Genomic DNA, 21,741 nt, shown 5'->3' with positions numbered 1-21,741 from the left:
AGCCACGGCCACTGGCTGCTGCCCGGACACTTGGTGCCCTGTGGAGATGCAGGCCTGTGCCCTGGGGGCCTGAAGCAGCTCATGCTGAGGTCTTTTGCCCTTCCTTTCATACAGGATGATAGCCAGGTGCAGCTGAGCTGCATGTGTGTCTTTCAAGAGATGCTGGAGTTATTAACAGAAGACGGAAGAAAGGCCTTGAAGTGCCATGTGCGCCAGAGCCTGGTCCCACTGTCCTTCCACTGCCATGATGAGAATCAGATGGTGGCTGAGGTGAGGACTTGTGGCCGGCTGTGGTCCCCCTGGGAGGGGGCTGGGCTGCCTCCTGCCCTGGCACCTTGTGGGCTGCAGCCTCCTCCTGGCTGTGGCACTGGGACGCTCCTGTGCCCTGGCCTGTGGGGCCAACTGTGCCTCTGTGGTGCTCTCCAGGCCTCTCGGGAAACGCTGCATTCTGCAGCCAGATTCCTGAAAAGGAGGGATATTGAACAAATGCTCCAGGTGGATCAGACATGGAGGTTCGGCGAGGGCCTGGTAAGAGCCGCCGCAAATCCCCAGCCTCAGCCTGGAGAAGGCCCCTGAGGGCGGTGCTCAGTGTGTGGGCTGGCAGCTGTACCCCTGCCCGCTGCTGCAGCCAGAGGCTTCGCGGGCTCTTCTCCAGGCTCCCGTGGGCCCGAGGCGGGTGCCCACGGAGTCCCGGCCCGCCGGGGCTGCGGGCCAAAACCACGGTTCCCTGGGTAGCAGCCGGCCCTCTGCCCCCTGCCCTCGGAGCCCTTGGCCAGCGGCTGCTGGCCGCGACTCAGGGCTCTGCAGCAAGGGGAGGCCGGGGCTGGGCGCAGGCAGCGCCCGGTCCAGGGTCTGAACCCGCGCCAACCCTTCCCTCCTGCCGCTCTCTGCAGCTGGCACAGGACAGGAGCAGAGCGGCTGAGCACCTGCGCCAAGCCCTGCCCTACCTGCAGAGCCCACAAGAGCCCCTGCGAGAGGCGGCCGTCAGGTTCATGGGTGAGCCATGAGCCCGGGCTGCCCTTCCCCTCCCCTCCCCGGCCCGCCACAGCTCGGCCCCAGCCCCGCCTGCTGCCCCGGCAGCGCCAGCCGGGCCCGGCGCCGCGGAGCCCCGCCTGGCCTGGGCATTGCTGCTGCCGCCTTCTGGCAGCCGTGCCGTGGGGCGGCAGCGTGCGGCAAGGGCCGGGCTGAGCCCTGCCGGGCCAGCAGCCCGTGCGGCCACAGCGCCGCTGGCAGGGAGCTGTGCCGCTGGGGCCGTGACAGGCTCTGTGTTCACAGGCATGGCCGGGCGGCACCTGAGGGGGCAGCAGCAAGAGCTGCAGCTGATCTGCACTGGTGAGTGAGTGCAGCGGGCTGACAGCGGGGGCTGACAGGGGGAGCTGCAAGCCCTAGCCCGGCTGCGGAGGGCTCTGCTCCCGTGGGCAGAGCACACTGACATTTCAGGGCCACATGTGGGATTTGTTGGTTGCAACTTCGGGCTGATCCCCTTGCTCCCTGCTCCCTCCTGGCCATGGCAAGAGCAGACTGGGATGAACCTGGCAGGGGCCTCTCCTCAGCTCCTCGCAGATCTGGCACCTGACCTTGACTCTGTTCCTCTCTCTTGAAGCCCTGGAAGAAATGGCATATGACAGCAGTCCTGCCATCAGAAATCTGTCAGCTGAAGCTGGGTTTGTTCTCCGGGCTGTACAGAGGGCTCCCTACTCCACGTGGCGTAAGCTGCGAGATGAGTTCCGCAGCGCATGGAAGAAACGACCTCGCCTGTGCCACCGAGCCTTGCTGTTCTGCTGGAACTCTGTGTAAAGTTGATCTGGAAGAATCTTGTCTGCTGGGGCCACTAGAGCCAGCAGGGATTTTCTTTTTAATCAAGATTTTTCTTTTCATATTTTAATTTTTCTTTTGTATGTAAATAAAAATATGTATAGTAAACAGACTACTAGGATCTTTTCCTTGCCAGTATTGGCAGGGCTTTGGGGAGGAGGATGAAAAGGGTGCTTGTGCTCAGCCAGCTGCCCAGGCGTGCAGTGCTGCAGGGAAAATGGCTAGAAGCCCCTTTGCCTTTGGTGCTTCTGCTGAAGCCTTTGTGCTGCCCACAGAGCAGCTGGGCAGGGGCCGGAGCTGCGGGGATCCCTGCCAGAGCGGAGCCTGGAGATGGCCACAAGCCCTGTGCCAGGCAGGAAGCGCCATCCGTGTCCTCCTGCCCGTGTGCTGCTGGCTGCCTTGCTGAGGGCTCCCAGGTGCCTCTGGATGGGGCTGCTCTGGAGCTGCTGTGGGGCTGGGGCGCTGGCAAGCCCTGAGCAATGGGCTGTCAGAGGCCACAAGCAGCCCCCTGGCAGCTGCCTTGATCCTGACAGCAGGCTGCTCTGGCGCTTCCTCAGTGGGCGGTTGGAGGGATCCCCTGGAATCAGGCGTGGAACCCTGGTCCCAGCCTTTCAGGCCTGTGAGGCCAGGAGTTTTGGGGCTGGGCGTGTGCCCTCCCTGTGCTCCAGACTGGAGCCCCTGGCCCCTCAGCCTTAGGCATTGAGCTCCACTGCCTGCCTGCCGAGTCTTGTTCCTGTTGCCGTGGGGGAGGCTGAGCTTTGTGGTTTTAGGCCCCATTGAGCCAGAAGAGCAGCAGCTTTGAGCTTAGAGGGGCCACAGAAAGGCCCTCATCACAAAGGGCATTCGTGGCTTTCCCAGGGCAGGGACACATGAGATTGTGGCAGGTACCTTCAGGGTGCCACGCTGCCTTTGCACTGGGCCACCTCCCTGTTTGCAGGGCTGGCTCTTTGCTTTGCTGTCCTCGGCCTGTTGCTGTCGTGCTCCTCTGGCTGCCTGCAGAGCTGCCACCGCCAGACAGAAAGCAACTGAAGACAAGAATATCAGAGGCTGCACAGATTCTATTTTTGCCAGAATGCAGGAAAGAGAGTGAGAAAAGCACAACGTTCCACTGAAATTTGATTGTCCTGGGAAACTCAGAAGCTGGTGGTGTTGTGGTACTATTGCCAATCCCTTCCATGAGAAGAATTCCTTTCAGGAAAATGCAAAATCATCTGACAGAGACAAAGTATTTCCAGCAGTTGCTCCAGGTGCTCCGGCCATCAGCCCCTGCAGGAAGGAGCGCAGCCCCCAAGGCACGTGGGCTTTGGCTCCCTGTGGCACAGAAGCCCCCCGGGGGCACAGGTCTCTGGGGCAGGAGACGGGCACCAGCGCTGCCAGGGCTCGGGGGGTGGCAGCTCTGCTTGGGCAGGGACTCTGCCCCAGCTGCTGATGGCAGTGCTGCCCAGGCCCCAGGGCTCAGAGCAGCATTGGTGCCTGGGCCCACACGTTCCTTGTGCGAGTCCCACCCGCGGGTTTAGGATGGCCACGGGCCGGGACGAGTCCCAAGGAGGCCGTGCCAGCGTCCCTGGAAGGGCCCGTGCCCTTCCCAGCGCGGCTGCGTCGGCAGCCCTGGGGGCTCCTTCTGCTGCCCTGAGCCCGCAGAGCAGGGCAGCGTTTGCTGATGCTCTGAGCCCTTCCTAAAGATCCTGTGGGGCTGCCTTGGACACCTGGGGCCAGGCATTCCTTCCAGCCTGGGCCACTTTGGCTGGGATGGGGGCGGCCCCAGGGCAGGCGGCAGCGTGTGCAAGGGCCCTTGGTGACACGCTGCAGCACGGTCACTGTGACATGGAACGGGTGTCCAAGGGCCCTTTGTGACACGTGGTGACAAAGGAGCTGGCGGTGACAGGAGCAGGCCACAGTGCTTGGAGCAGGCGACGGGACAGAACGGGACAGAGCGGTGCTGTGAGGAGCCCCCGCACAGTGCGCTCGTTCATGTCCCACCCAGAGCTTTTCTGAGGCGTTACTCCCAACGGTGACCTCGTGGAAAGACTGCGGGCCTTGCTGATCTGTGGCCTTCTCGAGGTTCTCTTTTGCAGGAGCCTGCGAGGCCAGACTGTGGGACTTTGTGACTCAGAACATTTCTGAAGCATTTCTCATCACTGCCGCTGGCCCCCTCGAGGACAGACCACAATCCTTGACAGGAGTCTCCTGTCCTTGTGGCAGGAGCCCTTTAGACCGAGTGCAGGACTTGCTGTCCTGCAACCTTCCTGAGGCGTCTCTCTTGAAGGTGCCTCCCAGGCACAAGTGCAGGACTTGGTGACTTGGAGCTTTTCCAAGGCATCTCTCCTGCAAGTGTCCACAAATCCAATCAGAGATATGGAGCAGAGAGTGCCGAGAGTGCAAAACTTTGCCTGGGTGGAGGAGGAGGAGGAAGAAGGCCCTAGAGCCGCCCCAGCACTGGAGACCGAGGAGGTGGTGCCATTCCAGCCACTGCAGGAGGGTGAGTGGCAGAGCTGGGCCGCAGGAATGGTGCCTGCAGCCGGCTTGACCCCATCTATCCATGCCATGCCATGCCATGCCATGCCATGCCATGCCATGCCATGCCATGCCATGCCATGCCATGCCATGCCCTGGGGACATGCCCAAGGACAGAACAGAAGAGGGGCCGGGCAGACACCCCGCAGTGGCCCTGCTCCATCCCCTGGGCCATCCCGGGGCTCTCCCTGCCTGGGCAGCGCAGGGCTGGGCTGTGTTCTCCGGCCTCTCCTGCAGCCCCTCAGCTCTGGCTGCGCTCGCTCTTTGCCAGATGCAGCCCTGGAGCGCACACAAGTGCAGGAATCCAGCCGTGGCCGCTTCCACAGCACAGCCCAGGTACCTGCAGCCACCCCCACCGGGGCTGGGCCTGCTGTCCCTGCTCAGCCCAGCACCGTGTGTGCAGCACTCCATGCAACACCCCCTGCTTCCTGCCCTTCTCCTACAGCTCGTCTGCAAATTCACCAAGAACATCCAGCAAGAAGACACCAGCACTATGGGCACTGGGCTCCGAGCACACCCGGAGCTCCTCAAACTTAAGACCAGCGTCACCCTGATGCATTTGCCTGTGGAGAAGGGTGTTTTCAGGCCAGAACAAGTAAGCAGCCTGTGGCCAGGCTTCCATTCTCCCATGAATCACATGGCTTCCCGAGCCACGCCTGCTGGTCCCTGGGTGCCTTTGAGGCCATGGCAGTGCAGTGGGAAGGGAAGCATTTCTCTGGGGAAGCTGGAAACTTTGCTCCATCTGGCAGCTTTCCAAGTCCCCTCATGCCTTCTCCAGATGCACTACCTCCCTGAGCTGTCTCCCAGCTCTCTGCCCTCTCACAGCCACAGCTGCCAGGACGGTGCCCGTGCCCTCTGCTGCTGCCTGGGCCCGGCCCTGTGCGGCTCCGGGCTCCTGCCGGCCGGCTCCCTGTCACTGCCCTGTGCCTTTCAGGTCCTCGAGTGCCTGGACTTGAGGGAATGCAGTGACAGTGTTCTGGACATCATGTCAGAGAACTTGCAGAGTGAGCACAGGGAGAGGCGTCACTTGGCACTCAGAGGCTTCGCAGTGCTGGGAAAGAATCCCTCCTTGGTGAGAAGTGGGCAGTGGCTGAAGCTGTGCAATCAGCGTGGGGCTGGGCAACGCAGTCGCTTGGCCTTGCCTGGGCTTTGGGCGCTGGGGCAGCTGCTCCCAGCTCTCCTGCCTCCCGCGTCAGCTGCCCCAGTGCTTCGGGACAGGCCTTTGGCCTCTGGGCCCTGTGACAGCAGGGTGGCCTTTTACAAACTTGTGTTCCACACAGGCGGAAAAAATGTGGAGCCTGACTGAAAGTCTTGTGGAGCTCCTGCAGGGAAATGAAAGCAACATGATCAGGATGACCATTCTTCTACTGAGATATTTGCTGATGGATATTGGTACCGCAATACCCACCCCCATCGCCCTGCAGCTGGCTGAAGCGCTCCTGCCGCTCTTTGACCATGTAAGGCTCTGTGCCCACAGCCACGGCCACTGGCTGCTGCCCGGACACTTGGTGCCCTGTGGAGATGCAGGCCTGTGCCCTGGGGGCCTGAAGCAGCTCATGCTGAGGTCTTTTGCCCTTCCTTTCATACAGGATGATAGCCAGGTGCAGCTGAGCTGCATGTGTGTCTTTCAAGAGATGCTGGAGTTATTAACAGAAGACGGAAGAAAGGCCTTGAAGTGCCATGTGCGCCAGAGCCTGGTCCCACTCTCCTTCCACTGCCATGATGAGAATCAGATGGTGGCTGAGGTGAGGACTTGTGGCCGGCTGTGGTCCCCCTGGGAGGGGGCTGGGCTGCCTCCTGCCCTGGCACCTTTTGGGCTGCAGCCTCCTCCTGGGTGTGGCACTGGGACGCTCCTGTGCCCTGGCCTGTGGGGCCAACTGTGCCTCTGTGGTGCTCTCCAGGCCTCTCGGGAAACGCTGCATTCTGCAGCCAGATTCCTGAAAAGGAGGGATATTGAACAAATGCTCCAGGTGGATCAGACATGGAGGTTCGGCGAGGGCCTGGTAAGAGCCGCCGCAAATCCCCAGCCTCAGCCTGGAGAAGGCCCCTGAGGGCGGTGCTCAGTGTGTGGGCTGGCAGCTGTACCCCTGCCCGCTGCTGCAGCCAGAGGCTTCGCGGGCTCTTCTCCAGGCTCCCGTGGGCCCGAGGCGGGTGCCCACGGAGTCCCGGCCCGCCGGGGCTGCGGGCCAAAACCACGGTTCCCTGGGTAGCAGCCGGCCCTCTGCCCCCTGCCCTCGGAGCCCTTGGCCAGCGGCTGCTGGCCGCGCCTCAGGGCTCTGCAGCAAGGGGAGGCCGGGGCTGGGCGCAGGCAGCGCCCGGTCCAGGGTCTGAACCCGCGCCAACCCTTCCCTCCTGCCGCTCTCTGCAGCTGGCACAGGACAGGAGCAGAGCGGCTGAGCACCTGCGCCAAGCCCTGCCCTACCTGCAGAGCCCACAAGAGCCCCTGCGAGAGGCGGCCGTCAGGTTCATGGGTGAGCCACGAGCCCGGGCTGCCCTTCCCCTCCCCTCCCCGGCCCGCCACAGCTCGGCCCCAGCCCCGCCTGCTGCCCCGGCAGCGCCAGCCGGGCCCGGCGCCGCGGAGCCCCGCCTGGCCTGGGCATTGCTGCTGCCGCCCTCTGGCAGCCGTGCCGTGGGGCGGCAGCGTGCGGCAAGGGCCGGGCTGAGCCCTGCCGGGCCAGCAGCCCGTGCGGCCACAGCGCCGCTGGCAGGGAGCTGTGCCGCTGGGGCTGTGACAGGCTCTGTGTTCACAGGCATGGCCGGGCGGCACCTGAGGGGGCAGCAGCAAGAGCTGCAGCTGATCTGCACTGGTGAGTGAGGGCAGCGGGCTGACAGCGGGGGCTGACAGGGGGAGCTGCAAGCCCTAGCCCGGCTGCGGAGGGCTCTGCTCCCGTGGGCAGAGCACACTGACATTTCAGGGCCACATGTGGGATTTGTTGGTTGCAACTTCGGGCTGATCCCCTTGCTCCCTGCTCCCTCCTGGCCATGGCAAGAGCAGACTGGGATGAACCTGGCAGGGGCCTCTCCTCAGCTCCTCGCAGATCTGGCACCTGACCTTGACTCTGTTCCTCTCTCTTGAAGCCCTGGAAGAAATGGCATATGACAGCAGTCCTGCCATCAGAAATCTGTCAGCTGAAGCTGGGTTTGTTCTCCGGGCTGTACAGAGGGCTCCCTACTCCACGTGGCGTAAGCTGCGAGATGAGTTCCGCAGCGCATGGAAGAAACGACCTCGCCTGTGCCACCGAGCCTTGCTGTTCTGCTGGAACTCTGTGTAAAGTTGATCTGGAAGAATCTTGTCTGCTGGGGCCACTAGAGCCAGCAGGGATTTTCTTTTTAATCAAGATTTTTCTTTTCATATTTTAATTTTTCTTTTGTATGTAAATAAAAATATGTATAGTAAACAGACTACTAGGATCTTTTCCTTGCCAGTATTGGCAGGGCTTTGGGGAGGAGGATGAAAAGGGTGCTTGTGCTCAGCCAGCTGCCCAGGCGTGCAGTGCTGCAGGGAAAACGGCTAGAAGCCCCTTTGCCTTTGGTGCTTCTGCTGAAGCCTTTGTGCTGCCCACAGAGCAGCTGGGCAGGGGCCGGAGCTGCGGGGATCCCTGCCAGAGCGGAGCCTGGAGATGGCCACAAGCCCTGTGCCAGGCAGGAAGCGCCATCCGTGTCCTCCTGCCCGTGTGCTGCTGGCTGCCTTGCTGAGGGCTCCCAGGTGCCTCTGGATGGGGCTGCTCTGGAGCTGCTGTGGGGCTGGGGCGCTGGCAAGCCCTGAGCAATGGGCTGTCAGAGGCCACAAGCAGCCCCCTGGCAGCTGCCTTGATCCTGACAGCAGGCTGCTCTGGCGCTTCCTCAGTGGGCGGTTGGAGGGATCCCCTGGAATCAGGCGTGGAACCCTGGACCCAGCCTTTCAGGCCTGTGAGGCCAGGAGTTTTGGGGCTGGGCGTGTGCCCTCCCTGTGCTCCAGACTGGAGCCCCTGGCCCCTCAGCCTTAGGCATTGAGCTCCACTGCCTGCCTGCCGAGTCTTGTTCCTGTTGCCGTGGGGGAGGCTGAGCTTTGTGGTTTTAGGCCCCATTGAGCCAGAAGAGCAGCAGCTTTGAGCTTAGAGGGGCCACAGAAAGGCCCTCATCACAAAGGGCATTCGTGGCTTTCCCAGGGCAGGGACACATGAGATTGTGGCAGGTACCTTCAGGGTGCCACGCTGCCTTTGCACTGGGCCACCTCCCTGTTTGCAGGGCTGGCTCTTTGCTTTGCTGTCCTCGGCCTGTTGCTGTCGTGCTCCTCTGGCTGCCTGCAGAGCTGCCACCGCCAGACAGAAAGCAACTGAAGACAAGAATATCAGAGGCTGCACAGATTCTATTTTTGCCAGAATGCAGGAAAGAGAGTGAGAAAAGCACAACGTTCCACTGAAATTTGATTGTCCTGGGAAACTCAGAAGCTGGTGGTGTTGTGGTACTATTGCCAATCCCTTCCATGAGAAGAATTCCTTTCAGGAAAATGCAAAATCATCTGACAGAGACAAAGTATTTCCAGCAGTTGCTCCAGGTGCTCCGGCCATCAGCCCCTGCAGGAAGGAGCGCAGCCCCCAAGGCACGTGGGCTTTGGCTCCCTGTGGCACAGAAGCCCCCCGGGGGCACAGGTCTCTGGGGCAGGAGACGGGCACCAGCGCTGCCAGGGCTCGGGGGGTGGCAGCTCTGCTTGGGCAGGGACTCTGCCCCAGCTGCTGATGGCAGTGCTGCCCAGGCCCCAGGGCTCAGAGCAGCATTGGTGCCTGGGCCCACACGTTCCTTGTGCGAGTCCCACCCGCGGGTTTAGGATGGCCACGGGCCGGGACGAGTCCCAAGGAGGCCGTGCCAGCGTCCCTGGAAGGGCCCGTGCCCTTCCCAGCGCGGCTGCGTCGGCAGCCCTGGGGGCTCCTTCTGCTGCCCTGAGCCCGCAGAGCAGGGCAGCGTTTGCTGATGCTCTGAGCCCTTCCTAAAGATCCTGTGGGGCTGCCTTGGACACCTGGGGCCAGGCATTCCTTCCAGCCTGGGCCACTTTGGCTGGGATGGGGGCGGCCCCAGGGCAGGCGGCAGCGTGTGCAAGGGCCCTTGGTGACACGCTGCAGCACGGTCACTGTGACATGGAACGGGTGTCCAAGGGCCCTTTGTGACACGTGGTGACAAAGGAGCTGGCGGTGACAGGAGCAGGCCACAGTGCTTGGAGCAGGCGACGGGACAGAACGGGACAGAGCGGTGCTGTGAGGAGCCCCCGCACAGCGCGCTCGTTCATGTCCCACCCAGAGCTTTTCTGAGGCGTTACTCCCAACGGTGACCTCGTGGAAAGACTGCGGGCCTTGCTGATCTGTGGCCTTCCCGAGGTTCTCTTTTGCAGGAGCCTGCGAGGCCAGACTGTGGGACTTTGTGACTCAGAACTTTTCTGAAGCATTTCTCATCACTGCCGCTGGCCCCCTCGAGGACAGACCACAATCCTTGACAGGAGTCTCCTGTCCTTGTGGCAGGAGCCCTTTAGACCGAGTGCAGGACTTGCTGTCCTGCAACCTTCCTGAGGCGTCTCTCTTGAAGGTGCCTCCCAGGCACAAGTGCAGGACTTGGTGACTTGGAGCTTTTCCAAGGCATCTCTCCTGCAAGTGTCCACAAATCCAATCAGAGATATGGAGCAGAGAGTGCCGAGAGTGCAAAACTTTGCCTGGGTGGAGGAGGAGGAGGAAGAAGGCCCTGGAGCCGCCCCAGCACTGGAGACCGAGGAGGTGGTGCCATTCCAGCCACTGCAGGAGGGTGAGTGGCAGAGCTGGGCCGCAGGAATGGTGCCTGCAGCCGGCTTGACCCCATCTATCCATGCCATGCCATGCCATGCCATGCCATGCCATGCCATGCCATGCCATGCCATGCCATGCCCTGGGGACATGCCCAAGGACAGAACAGAAGAGGGGCCGGGCAGACACCCCGCAGTGGCCCTGCTCCATCCCCTGGGCCATCCCGGGGCTCTCCCTGCCTGGGCAGCGCAGGGCTGGGCTGTGTTCTCCGGCCTCTCCTGCAGCCCCTCAGCTCTGGCTGCGCTCGCTCTTTGCCAGATGCAGCCCTGGAGCGCACACAAGTGCAGGAATCCAGCCGTGGCCGCTTCCACAGCACAGCCCAGGTACCTGCAGCCACCCCCACCGGGGCTGGGCCTGCTGTCCCTGCTCAGCCCAGCACCGTGTGTGCAGCACTCCATGCAACACCCCCTGCTTCCTGCCCTTCTCCTACAGCTCGTCTGCAAATTCACCAAGAACATCCAGCAAGAAGACACCAGCACTATGGGCACTGGGCTCCGAGCACACCCGGAGCTCCTCAAACTTAAGACCAGCGTCACCCTGATGCATTTGCCTGTGGAGAAGGGTGTTTTCAGGCCAGAACAAGTAAGCAGCCTGTGGCCAGGCTTCCATTCTCCCATGAATCACATGGCTTCCCGAGCCACGCCTGCTGGTCCCTGGGTGCCTTTGAGGCCATGGCAGTGCAGTGGGAAGGGAAGCATTTCTCTGGGGAAGCTGGAAACTTTGCTCCATCTGGCAGCTTTCCAAGTCCCCTCATGCCTTCTCCAGATGCACTACCTCCCTGAGCTGTCTCCCAGCTCTCTGCCCTCTCACAGCCACAGCTGCCAGGACGGTGCCCGTGCCCTCTGCTGCTGCCTGGGCCCGGCCCTGTGCGGCTCCGGGCTCCTGCCGGCCGGCTCCCTGTCACTGCCCTGTGCCTTTCAGGTCCTCGAGTGCCTGGACTTGAGGGAATGCAGTGACAGTGTTCTGGACATCATGTCAGAGAACTTGCAGAGTGAGCACAGGGAGAGGCGTCACTTGGCACTCAGAGGCTTCGCAGTGCTGGGAAAGAATCCCTCCTTGGTGAGAAGTGGGCAGTGGCTGAAGCTGTGCAATCAGCGTGGGGCTGGGCAACGCAGTCGCTTGGCCTTGCCTGGGCTTTGGGCGCTGGGGCAGCTGCTCCCAGCTCTCCTGCCTCCCGCGTCAGCTGCCCCAGTGCTTCGGGACAGGCCTTTGGCCTCTGGGCCCTGTGACAGCAGGGTGGCCTTTTACAAACTTGTGTTCCACACAGGCGGAAAAAATGTGGAGCCTGACTGAAAGTCTTGTGGAGCTCCTGCAGGGAAATGAAAGCAACATGATCAGGATGACCATTCTTCTACTGAGATATTTGCTGATGGATATTGGTACCGCAATACCCACCCCCATCGCCCTGCAGCTGGCTGAAGCGCTCCTGCCGCTCTTTGACCATGTAAGGCTCTGTGCCCACAGCCACGGCCACTGGCTGCTGCCCGGACACTTGGTGCCCTGTGGAGATGCAGGCCTGTGCCCTGGGGGCCTGAAGCAGCTCATGCTGAGGTCTTTTGCCCTTCCTTTCATACAGGATGATAGCCAGGTGCAGCTGAGCTGCATGTGTGTCTTTCAAGAGATGCTGGAGTTATTAACAGAAGACGGAAGAAAGGCCTTGAAGTGCCATGTGCGCCAGAGCCTGGTCCCACTCTCCTTCCACTGCCATGATGAGAATCAGATGGTGGCTGAGGTGAGGACTTGTGGCCGGCTGTGGTCCCCCTGGGAGGGGGCTGGGCTGCCTCCTGCCCTGGCACCTTTTGGGCTGCAGCCTCCTCCTGGGTGTGGCACTGGGACGCTCCTGTGCCCTGGCCTGTGGGGCCAACTGTGCCTCTGTGGTGCTCTCCAGGCCTCTCGGGAAACGCTGCATTCTGCAGCCAGATTCCTGAAAAGGAGGGATATTGAACAAATGCTCCAGGTGGATCAGACATGGAGGTTCGGCGAGGGCCTGGTAAGAGCCGCCGCAAATCCCCAGCCTCAGCCTGGAGAAGGCCCCTGAGGGCGGTGCTCAGTGTGTGGGCTGGCAGCTGTACCCCTGCCCGCTGCTGCAGCCAGAGGCTTCGCGGGCTCTTCTCCAGGCTCCCGTGGGCCCGAGGCGGGTGCCCACGGAGTCCCGGCCCGCCGGGGCTGCGGGCCAAAACCACGGTTCCCTGCGTAGCAGCCGGCCCTCTGCCCCCTGCCCTCGGAGCCCTTGGCCAGCGGCTGCTGGCCGCGCCTCAGGGCTCTGCAGCAAGGGGAGGCCGGGGCTGGGCGCAGGCAGCGCCCGGTCCAGGGTCTGAACCCGCGCCAACCCTTCCCTCCTGCCGCTCTCTGCAGCTGGCACAGGACAGGAGCAGAGCGGCTGAGCACCTGCGCCAAGCCCTGCCCTACCTGCAGAACCCACAAGAGCCCCTGCGAGAGGCGGCCGTCAGGTTCATGGGTGAGCCACGAGCCCGGGCTGCCCTTCCCCTCCCCTCCCCGGCCCGCCACAGCTCGGCCCCAGCCCCGCCTGCTGCCCCGGCAGCGCCAGCCGGGCCCGGCGCCGCGGAGCCCCGCCTGGCCTGGGCATTGCTGCTGCCGCCCTCTGGCAGCCGTGCCGTGGGGCGGCAGCGTGCGGCAAGGGCCGGGCTGAGCCCTGCCGGGCCAGCAGCCCGTGCGGCCACAGCGCCGCTGGCAGGGAGCTGTGCCGCTGGGGCCGTGACAGGCTCTGTGTTCACAGGCATGGCCGGGCGGCACCTGAGGGGGCAGCAGCAAGAGCTGCAGCTGATCTGCACTGGTGAGTGAGGGCAGCGGGCTGACAGCGGGGGCTGACAGGGGGAGCTGCAAGCCCTAGCCCGGCTGCGGAGGGCTCTGCTCCCGTGGGCAGAGCACACTGACATTTCAGGGCCACATGTGGGATTTGTTGGTTGCAACTTCGGGCTGATCCCCTTGCTCCCTGCTCCCTCCTGGCCATGGCAAGAGCAGACTGGGATGAACCTGGCAGGGGCCTCTCCTCAGCTCCTCGCAGATCTGGCACCTGACCTTGACTCTGTTCCTCTCTCTTGAAGCCCTGGAAGAAATGGCATATGACAGCAGTCCTGCCATCAGAAATCTGTCAGCTGAAGCTGGGTTTGTTCTCCGGGCTGTACAGAGGGCTCCCTACTCCACGTGGCGTAAGCTGCGAGATGAGTTCCGCAGCGCATGGAAGAAACGACCTCGCCTGTGCCACCGAGCCTTGCTGTTCTGCTGGAACTCTGTGTAAAGTTGATCTGGAAGAATCTTGTCTGCTGGGGCCACTAGAGCCAGCAGGGATTTTCTTTTTAATCAAGATTTTTCTTTTCATATTTTAATTTTTCTTTTGTATGTAAATAAAAATATGTATAGTAAACAGACTACTAGGATCTTTTCCTTGCCAGTATTGGCAGGGCTTTGGGGAGGAGGATGAAAAGGGTGCTTGTGCTCAGCCAGCTGCCCAGGCGTGCAGTGCTGCAGGGAAAACGGCTAGAAGCCCCTTTGCCTTTGGTGCTTCTGCTGAAGCCTTTGTGCTGCCCACAGAGCAGCTGGGCAGGGGCCGGAGCTGCGGGGATCCCTGCCAGAGCGGAGCCTGGAGATGGCCACAAGCCCTGTGCCAGGCAGGAAGCGCCATCCGTGTCCTCCTGCCCGTGTGCTGCTGGCTGCCTTGCTGAGGGCTCCCAGGTGCCTCTGGATGGGGCTGCTCTGGAGCTGCTGTGGGGCTGGGGCGCTGGCAAGCCCTGAGCAATGGGCTGTCAGAGGCCACAAGCAGCCCCCTGGCAGCTGCCTTGATCCTGACAGCAGGCTGCTCTGGCGCTTCCTCAGTGGGCGGTTGGAGGGATCCCCTGGAATCAGGCGTGCAACCCTGGTCCCAGCCTTTCAGGCCTGTGAGGCCAGGAGTTTTGGGGCTGGGCGTGTGCCCTCCCTGTGCTCCAGACTGGAGCCCCTGGCCCCTCAGCCTTAGGCATTGAGCTCCACTGCCTGCCTGCCGAGTCTTGTTCCTGTTGCCGTGGGGGAGGCTGAGCTTTGTGGTTTTAGGCCCCATTGAGCCAGAAGAGCAGCAGCTTTGAGCTTAGAGGGGCCACAGAAAGGCCCTCATCACAAAGGGCATTCGTGGCTTTCCCAGGGCAGGGACACATGAGATTGTGGCAGGTACCTTCAGGGTGCCACGCTGCCTTTGCACTGGGCCACCTCCCTGTTTGCAGGGCTGGCTCTTTGCTTTGCTGTCCTCGGCCTGTTGCTGTCGTGCTCCTCTGGCTGCCTGCAGAGCTGCCACCGCCAGACAGAAAGCAACTGAAGACAAGAATATCAGAGGCTGCACAGATTCTATTTTTGCCAGAATGCAGGAAAGAGAGTGAGAAAAGCACAACGTTCCACTGAAATTTGATTGTCCTGGGAAACTCAGAAGCTGGTGATGTTGTGGTACTATTGCCAATCCCTTCCATGAGAAGAATTCCTTTCAGGAAAATGCAAAATCATCTGACAGAGACAAAGTATTTCCAGCAGTTGCTCCAGGTGCTCCGGCCATCAGCCCCTGCAGGAAGGAGCGCAGCCCCCAAGGCACGTGGGCTTTGGCTCCCTGTGGCACAGAAGCCCCCCGGGGGCACAGGTCTCTGGGGCAGGAGACGGGCACCAGCGCTGCCAGGGCTCGGGGGGTGGCAGCTCTGCTTGGGCAGGGACTCTGCCCCAGCTGCTGATGGCAGTGCTGCCCAGGCCCCAGGGCTCAGAGCAGCATTGGTGCCTGGGCCCACACGTTCCTTGTGCGAGTCCCACCCGCGGGTTTAGGATGGCCAGGGGCCGGGACGAGTCCCAAGGAGGCCGTGCCAGCGTCCCTGGAAGGGCCCGTGCCCTTCCCAGCGCGGCTGCGTCGGCAGCCCTGGGGGCTCCTTCTGCTGCCCTGAGCCCGCAGAGCAGGGCAGCGTTTGCTGATGCTCTGAGCCCTTCCTAAAGATCCTGTGGGGCTGCCTTGGACACCTGGGGCCAGGCATTCCTTCCAGCCTGGGCCACTTTGGCTGGGATGGGGGCGGCCCCAGGGCAGGCGGCAGCGTGTGCAAGGGCCCTTGGTGACACGCTGCAGCACGGTCACTGTGACATGGAACGGGTGTCCAAGGGCCCTTTGTGACACGTGGTGACAAAGGAGCTGGCGGTGACAGGAGCAGGCCACAGTGCTTGGAGCAGGCGACGGGACAGAACGGGACAGAGCGGTGCTGTGAGGAGCCCCCGCACAGCGCGCTCGTTCATGTCCCACCCAGAGCTTTTCTGAGGCGTTACTCCCAACGGTGACCTCGTGGAAAGACTGCGGGCCTTGCTGATCTGTGGCCTTCCCGAGGTTCTCTTTTGCAGGAGCCTGCGAGGCCAGACTGTGGGACTTTGTGACTCAGAACTTTTCTGAAGCATTTCTCATCACTGCCGCTGGCCCCCTCGAGGACAGACCACAATCCTTGACAGGAGTCTCCTGTCCTTGTGGCAGGAGCCCTTTAGACCGAGTGCAGGACTTGCTGTCCTGCAACCTTCCTGAGGCGTCTCTCTTGAAGGTGCCTCCCAGGCACAAGTGCAGGACTTGGTGACTTGGAGCTTTTCCAAGGCATCTCTCCTGCAAGTGTCCACAAATCCAATCAGAGATATGGAGCAGAGAGTGCCGAGAGTGCAAAACTTTGCCTGGGTGGAGGAGGAGGAGGAAGAAGGCCCTAGAGCCGCCCCAGCACTGGAGACCGAGGAGGTGGTGCCATTCCAGCCACTGCAGGAGGGTGAGTGGCAGAGCTGGGCCGCAGGAATGGTGCCTGCAGCCGGCTTGACCCCATCTATCCATGCCATGCCATGCCATGCCATGCCATGCCATGCCATGCCATGCCATGCCATGCCATGCCATGCCCTGGGGACATGCCCAAGGACAGAACAGAAGAGGGGCCGGGCAGACACCCCGCAGTGGCCCTGCTCCATCCCCTGGGCCATCCCGGGGCTCTCCCTGCCTGGGCAGCGCAGGGCTGGGCTGTGTTCTCCGGCCTCTCCTGCAGCCCCTCAGCTCTGGCTGCGCTCGCTCTTTGCCAGATGCAGCCCTGGAGCGCACACAAGTGCAGGAATCCAGCCGTGGCCGCTTCCACAGCACAGCCCAGGTACCTGCAGCCACCCCCACCGGGGCTGGGCCTGCTGTCCCTGCTCAGCCCAGCACCGTGTGTGCAGCACTCCATGCAACACCCCCTGCTTCCTGCCCTTCTCCTACAGCTCGTCTGCAAATTCACCAAGAACATCCAGCAAGAAGACACCAGCACTATGGGCACTGGGCTCCGAGCACACCCGGAGCTCCTCAAACTTAAGACCAGCGTCACCCTGATGCATTTGCCTGTGGAGAAGGGTGTTTTCAGGCCAGAACAAGTAAGCAGCCTGTGGCCAGGCTTCCATTCTCCCATGAATCACATGGCTTCCCGAGCCACGCCTGCTGGTCCCTGGGTGCCTTTGAGGCCATGGCAGTGCAGTGGGAAGGGAAGCATTTCTCTGGGGAAGCTGGAAACTTTGCTCCATCTGGCAGCTTTCCAAGTCCCCTCATGCCTTCTCCAGATGCACTACCTCCCTGAGCTGTCTCCCAGCTCTCTGCCCTCTCACAGCCACAGCTGCCAGGACGGTGCCCGTGCCCTCTGCTGCTGCCTGGGCCCGGCCCTGTGCGGCTCCGGGCTCCTGCCGGCCGGCTCCCTGTCACTGCCCTGTGCCTTTCAGGTCCTCGAGTGCCTGGACTTGAGGGAATGCAGTGACAGTGTTCTGGACATCATGTCAGAGAACTTGCAGAGTGAGCACAGGGAGAGGCGTCACTTGGCACTCAGAGGCTTCGCAGTGCTGGGAAAGAATCCCTCCTTGGTGAGAAGTGGGCAGTGGCTGAAGCTGTGCAATCAGCGTGGGGCTGGGCAACGCAGTCGCTTGGCCTTGCCTGGGCTTTGGGCGCTGGGGCAGCTGCTCCCAGCTCTCCTGCCTCCCGCGTCAGCTGCCCCAGTGCTTCGGGACAGGCCTTTGGCCTCTGGGCCCTGTGACAGCAGGGTGGCCTTTTACAAACTTGTGTTCCACACAGGCGGAAAAAATGTGGAGCCTGACTGAAAGTCTTGTGGAGCTCCTGCAGGGAAATGAAAGCAACATGATCAGGATGACCATTCTTCTACTGAGATATTTGCTGATGGATATTGGTACCGCAATACCCACCCCCATCGCCCTGCAGCTGGCTGAAGCGCTCCTGCCGCTCTTTGACCATGTAAGGCTCTGTGCCCACAGCCACGGCCACTGGCTGCTGCCCGGACACTTGGTGCCCTGTGGAGATGCAGGCCTGTGCCCTGGGGGCCTGAAGCAGCTCATGCTGAGGTCTTTTGCCCTTCCTTTCATACAGGATGATAGCCAGGTGCAGCTGAGCTGCATGTGTGTCTTTCAAGAGATGCTGGAGTTATTAACAGAAGACGGAAGAAAGGCCTTGAAGTGCCATGTGCGCCAGAGCCTGGTCCCACTCTCCTTCCACTGCCATGATGAGAATCAGATGGTGGCTGAGGTGAGGACTTGTGGCCGGCTGTGGTCCCCCTGGGAGGGGGCTGGGCTGCCTCCTGCCCTGGCACCTTTTGGGCTGCAGCCTCCTCCTGGGTGTGGCACTGGGACGCTCCTGTGCCCTGGCCTGTGGGGCCAACTGTGCCTCTGTGGTGCTCTCCAGGCCTCTCGGGAAACGCTGCATTCTGCAGCCAGATTCCTGAAAAGGAGGGATATTGAACAAATGCTCCAGGTGGATCAGACATGGAGGTTCGGCGAGGGCCTGGTAAGAGCCGCCGCAAATCCCCAGCCTCAGCCTGGAGAAGGCCCCTGAGGGCGGTGCTCAGTGTGTGGGCTGGCAGCTGTACCCCTGCCCGCTGCTGCAGCCAGAGGCTTCGCGGGCTCTTCTCCAGGCTCCCGTGGGCCCGAGGCGGGTGCCCACGGAGTCCCGGCCCGCCGGGGCTGCGGGCCAAAACCACGGTTCCCTGCGTAGCAGCCGGCCCTCTGCCCCCTGCCCTCGGAGCCCTTGGCCAGCGGCTGCTGGCCGCGCCTCAGGGCTCTGCAGCAAGGGGAGGCCGGGGCTGGGCGCAGGCAGCGCCCGGTCCAGGGTCTGAACCCGCGCCAACCCTTCCCTCCTGCCGCTCTCTGCAGCTGGCACAGGACAGGAGCAGAGCGGCTGAGCACCTGCGCCAAGCCCTGCCCTACCTGCAGAGCCCACAAGAGCCCCTGCGAGAGGCGGCCGTCAGGTTCATGGGTGAGCCACGAGCCCGGGCTGCCCTTCCCCTCCCCTCCCCGGCCCGCCACAGCTCGGCCCCAGCCCCGCCTGCTGCCCCGGCAGCGCCAGCCGGGCCCGGCGCCGCGGAGCCCCGCCTGGCCTGGGCATTGCTGCTGCCGCCCTCTGGCAGCCGTGCCGTGGGGCGGCAGCGTGCGGCAAGGGCCGGGCTGAGCCCTGCCGGGCCAGCAGCCCGTGCGGCCACAGCGCCGCTGGCAGGGAGCTGTGCCGCTGGGGCCGTGACAGGCTCTGTGTTCACAGGCATGGCCGGGCGGCACCTGAGGGGGCAGCAGCAAGAGCTGCAGCTGATCTGCACTGGTGAGTGAGGGCAGCAGGCTGACAGCGGGGGCTGACAGGGGGAGCTGCAAGCCCTAGCCCGGCTGCGGAGGGCTCTGCTCCCGTGGGCAGAGCACACTGACATTTCAGGGCCACATGTGGGATTTGTTGGTTGCAACTTCGGGCTGATCCCCTTGCTCCCTGCTCCCTCCTGGCCATGGCAAGAGCAGACTGGGATGAACCTGGCAGGGGCCTCTCCTCAGCTCCTCGCAGATCTGGCACCTGACCTTGACTCTGTTCCTCTCTCTTGAAGCCCTGGAAGAAATGGCATATGACAGCAGTCCTGCCATCAGAAATCTGTCAGCTGAAGCTGGGTTTGTTCTCCGGGCTGTACAGAGGGCTCCCTACTCCACGTGGCGTAAGCTGCGAGATGAGTTCCGCAGCGCATGGAAGAAACGACCTCGCCTGTGCCACCGAGCCTTGCTGTTCTGCTGGAACTCTGTGTAAAGTTGATCTGGAAGAATCTTGTCTGCTGGGGCCACTAGAGCCAGCAGGGATTTTCTTTTTAATCAAGATTTTTGTTTTCATATTTTAATTTTTCTTTTGTATGTAAATAAAAATATGTATAGTAAACAGACTACTAGGATCTTTTCCTTGCCAGTATTGGCAGGGCTTTGGGGAGGAGGATGAAAAGGGTGCTTGTGCTCAGCCAGCTGCCCAGGCGTGCAGTGCTGCAGGGAAAATGGCTAGAAGCCCCTTTGCCTTTGGTGCTTCTGCTGAAGCCTTTGTGCTGCCCACAGAGCGGCTGGGCAGGGGCCGGAGCTGCGGGGATCCCTGCCAGAGCGGAGCCTGGAGATGGCCACAAGCCCTGTGCCAGGCAGGAAGCGCCATCCGTGTCCTCCTGCCCGTGTGCTGCTGGCTGCCTTGCTGAGGGCTCCCAGGTGCCTCTGGATGGGGCTGCTCTGGAGCTGCTGTGGGGCTGGGGCGCTGGCAAGCCCTGAGCAATGGGCTGTCAGAGGCCACAAGCAGCCCCCTGGCAGCTGCCTTGATCCTGACAGCAGGCTGCTCTGGCGCTTCCTCACTGGGCGGTTGGAGGGATCCCCTGGAATCAGGCGTGCAACCCTGGTCCCAGCCTTTCAGGCCTGTGAGGCCAGGAGTTTTGGGGCTGGGCGTGTGCCCTCCCTGTGCTCCAGACTGGAGCCCCTGGCCCCTCAGCCTTAGGCATTGAGCTCCACTGCCTGCCTGCCGAGTCTTGTTCCTGTTGCCGTGGGGGAGGCTGAGCTTTGTGGTTTTAGGCCCCATTGAGCCAGAAGAGCAGCAGCTTTGAGCTTAGAGGGGCCACAGAAAGGCCCTCATCACAAAGGGCATTCGTGGCTTTCCCAGGGCAGGGACACATGAGATTGTGGCAGGTACCTTCAGGGTGCCACGCTGCCTTTGCACTGGGCCACCTCCCTGTTTGCAGGGCTAGCTCTTTGCTTTGCTGTCCTCGGCCTGTTGCTGTCGTGCTCCTCTGGCTGCCTGCAGAGCTGCCACCGCCAGACAGAAAGCAACTGAAGACAAGAATATCAGAGGCTGCACAGATTCTATTTTTGCCAGAATGCAGGAAAGAGAGTGAGAAAAGCACAACGTTCCACTGAAATTTGATTGTCCTGGGAAACTCAGAAGCTGGTGGTGTTGTGGTACTACTGCCAATGCCTTCCATGAGAAGAATTCCTTTCAGGAAAATGCAAAATCATCTGACAGAGACAAAGTATTTCCAGCAGTTGCTCCAGGTGCTCCGGCCATCAGCCCCTGCAGGAAGGAGCGCAGCCCCCAAGGCACGTGGGCTTTGGCTCCCTGTGGCACAGAAGCCCCCCGGGGGCACAGGTCTCTGGGGCAGGAGACGGGCACCAGCGCTGCCAGGGCTCGGGGGGTGGCAGCTCTGCTTGGGCAGGGACTCTGCCCCAGCTGCTGATGGCAGTGCTGCCCAGGCCCCAGGGCTCAGAGCAGCATTGGTGCCTGGGCCCACACGTTCCTTGTGCGAGTCCCACCCGCGGGTTTAGGATGGCCACGGGCCGGGACGAGTCCCAAGGAGGCCGTGCCAGCGTCCCTGGAAGGGCCCGTGCCCTTCCCAGCGCGGCTGCGTCGGCAGCCCTGGGGGCTCCTTCTGCTGCCCTGAGCCCGCAGAGCAGGGCAGCGTTTGCTGATGCTCTGAGCCCTTCCTAAAGATCCTGTGGGGCTGCCTTGGACACCTGGGGCCAGGCATTCCTTCCAGCCTGGGCCACTTTGGCTGGGATGGGGGCGGCCCCAGGGCAGGCGGCAGCGTGTGCAAGGGCCCTTGGTGACACGCTGCAGCACGGTCACTGTGACATGGAACGGGTGTCCAAGGGCCCTTTGTGACACGTGGTGACAAAGGAGCTGGCGGTGACAGGAGCAGGCCACAGTGCTTGGAGCAGGCGACGGGACAGAACGGGACAGAGCGGTGCCGTGAGGAGCCCCCGCACAGTGCGCTCGTTCATGTCCCACCCAGAGCTTTTCTGAGGCGTTACTCCCAACGGTGACCTCGTGGAAAGACTGCGGGCCTTGCTGATCTGTGGCCTTCCCGAGGTTCTCTTTTGCAGGAGCCTGCGAGGCCAGACTGTGGGACTTTGTGACTCAGAACATTTCTGAAGCATTTCTCATCACTGCCGCTGGCCCCCTCGAGGACAGACCACAATCCTTGACAGGAGTCTCCTGTCCTTGTGGCAGGAGCCCTTTAGACCGAGTGCAGGACTTGCTGTCCTGCAACCTTCCTGAGGCGTCTCTCTTGAAGGTGCCTCCCAGGCACAAGTGCAGGACTTGGTGACTTGGAGCTTTTCCAAGGCATCTCTCCTGCAAGTGTCCACAAATCCAATCAGAGATATGGAGCAGAGAGTGCCGAGAGTGCAAAACTTTGCCTGGGTGGAGGAGGAGGAGGAAGAAGGCCCTAGAGCCGCCCCAGCACTGGAGACCGAGGAGGTGGTGCCATTCCAGCCACTGCAGGAGGGTGAGTGGCAGAGCTGGGCCGCAGGAATGGTGCCTGCAGCCGGCTTGACC

The sequence above is a fragment of the Melospiza georgiana genome, chromosome 7 (genome assembly GCF_028018845.1).
Source record: "Melospiza georgiana isolate bMelGeo1 chromosome 7, bMelGeo1.pri, whole genome shotgun sequence".
In the NCBI taxonomy this organism is placed as follows: domain Eukaryota; kingdom Metazoa; phylum Chordata; class Aves; order Passeriformes; family Passerellidae; genus Melospiza; species Melospiza georgiana.
The sequence above is the reverse complement of the archived record's forward strand: the minus strand, read 5'-3'. Positions refer to the sequence as shown.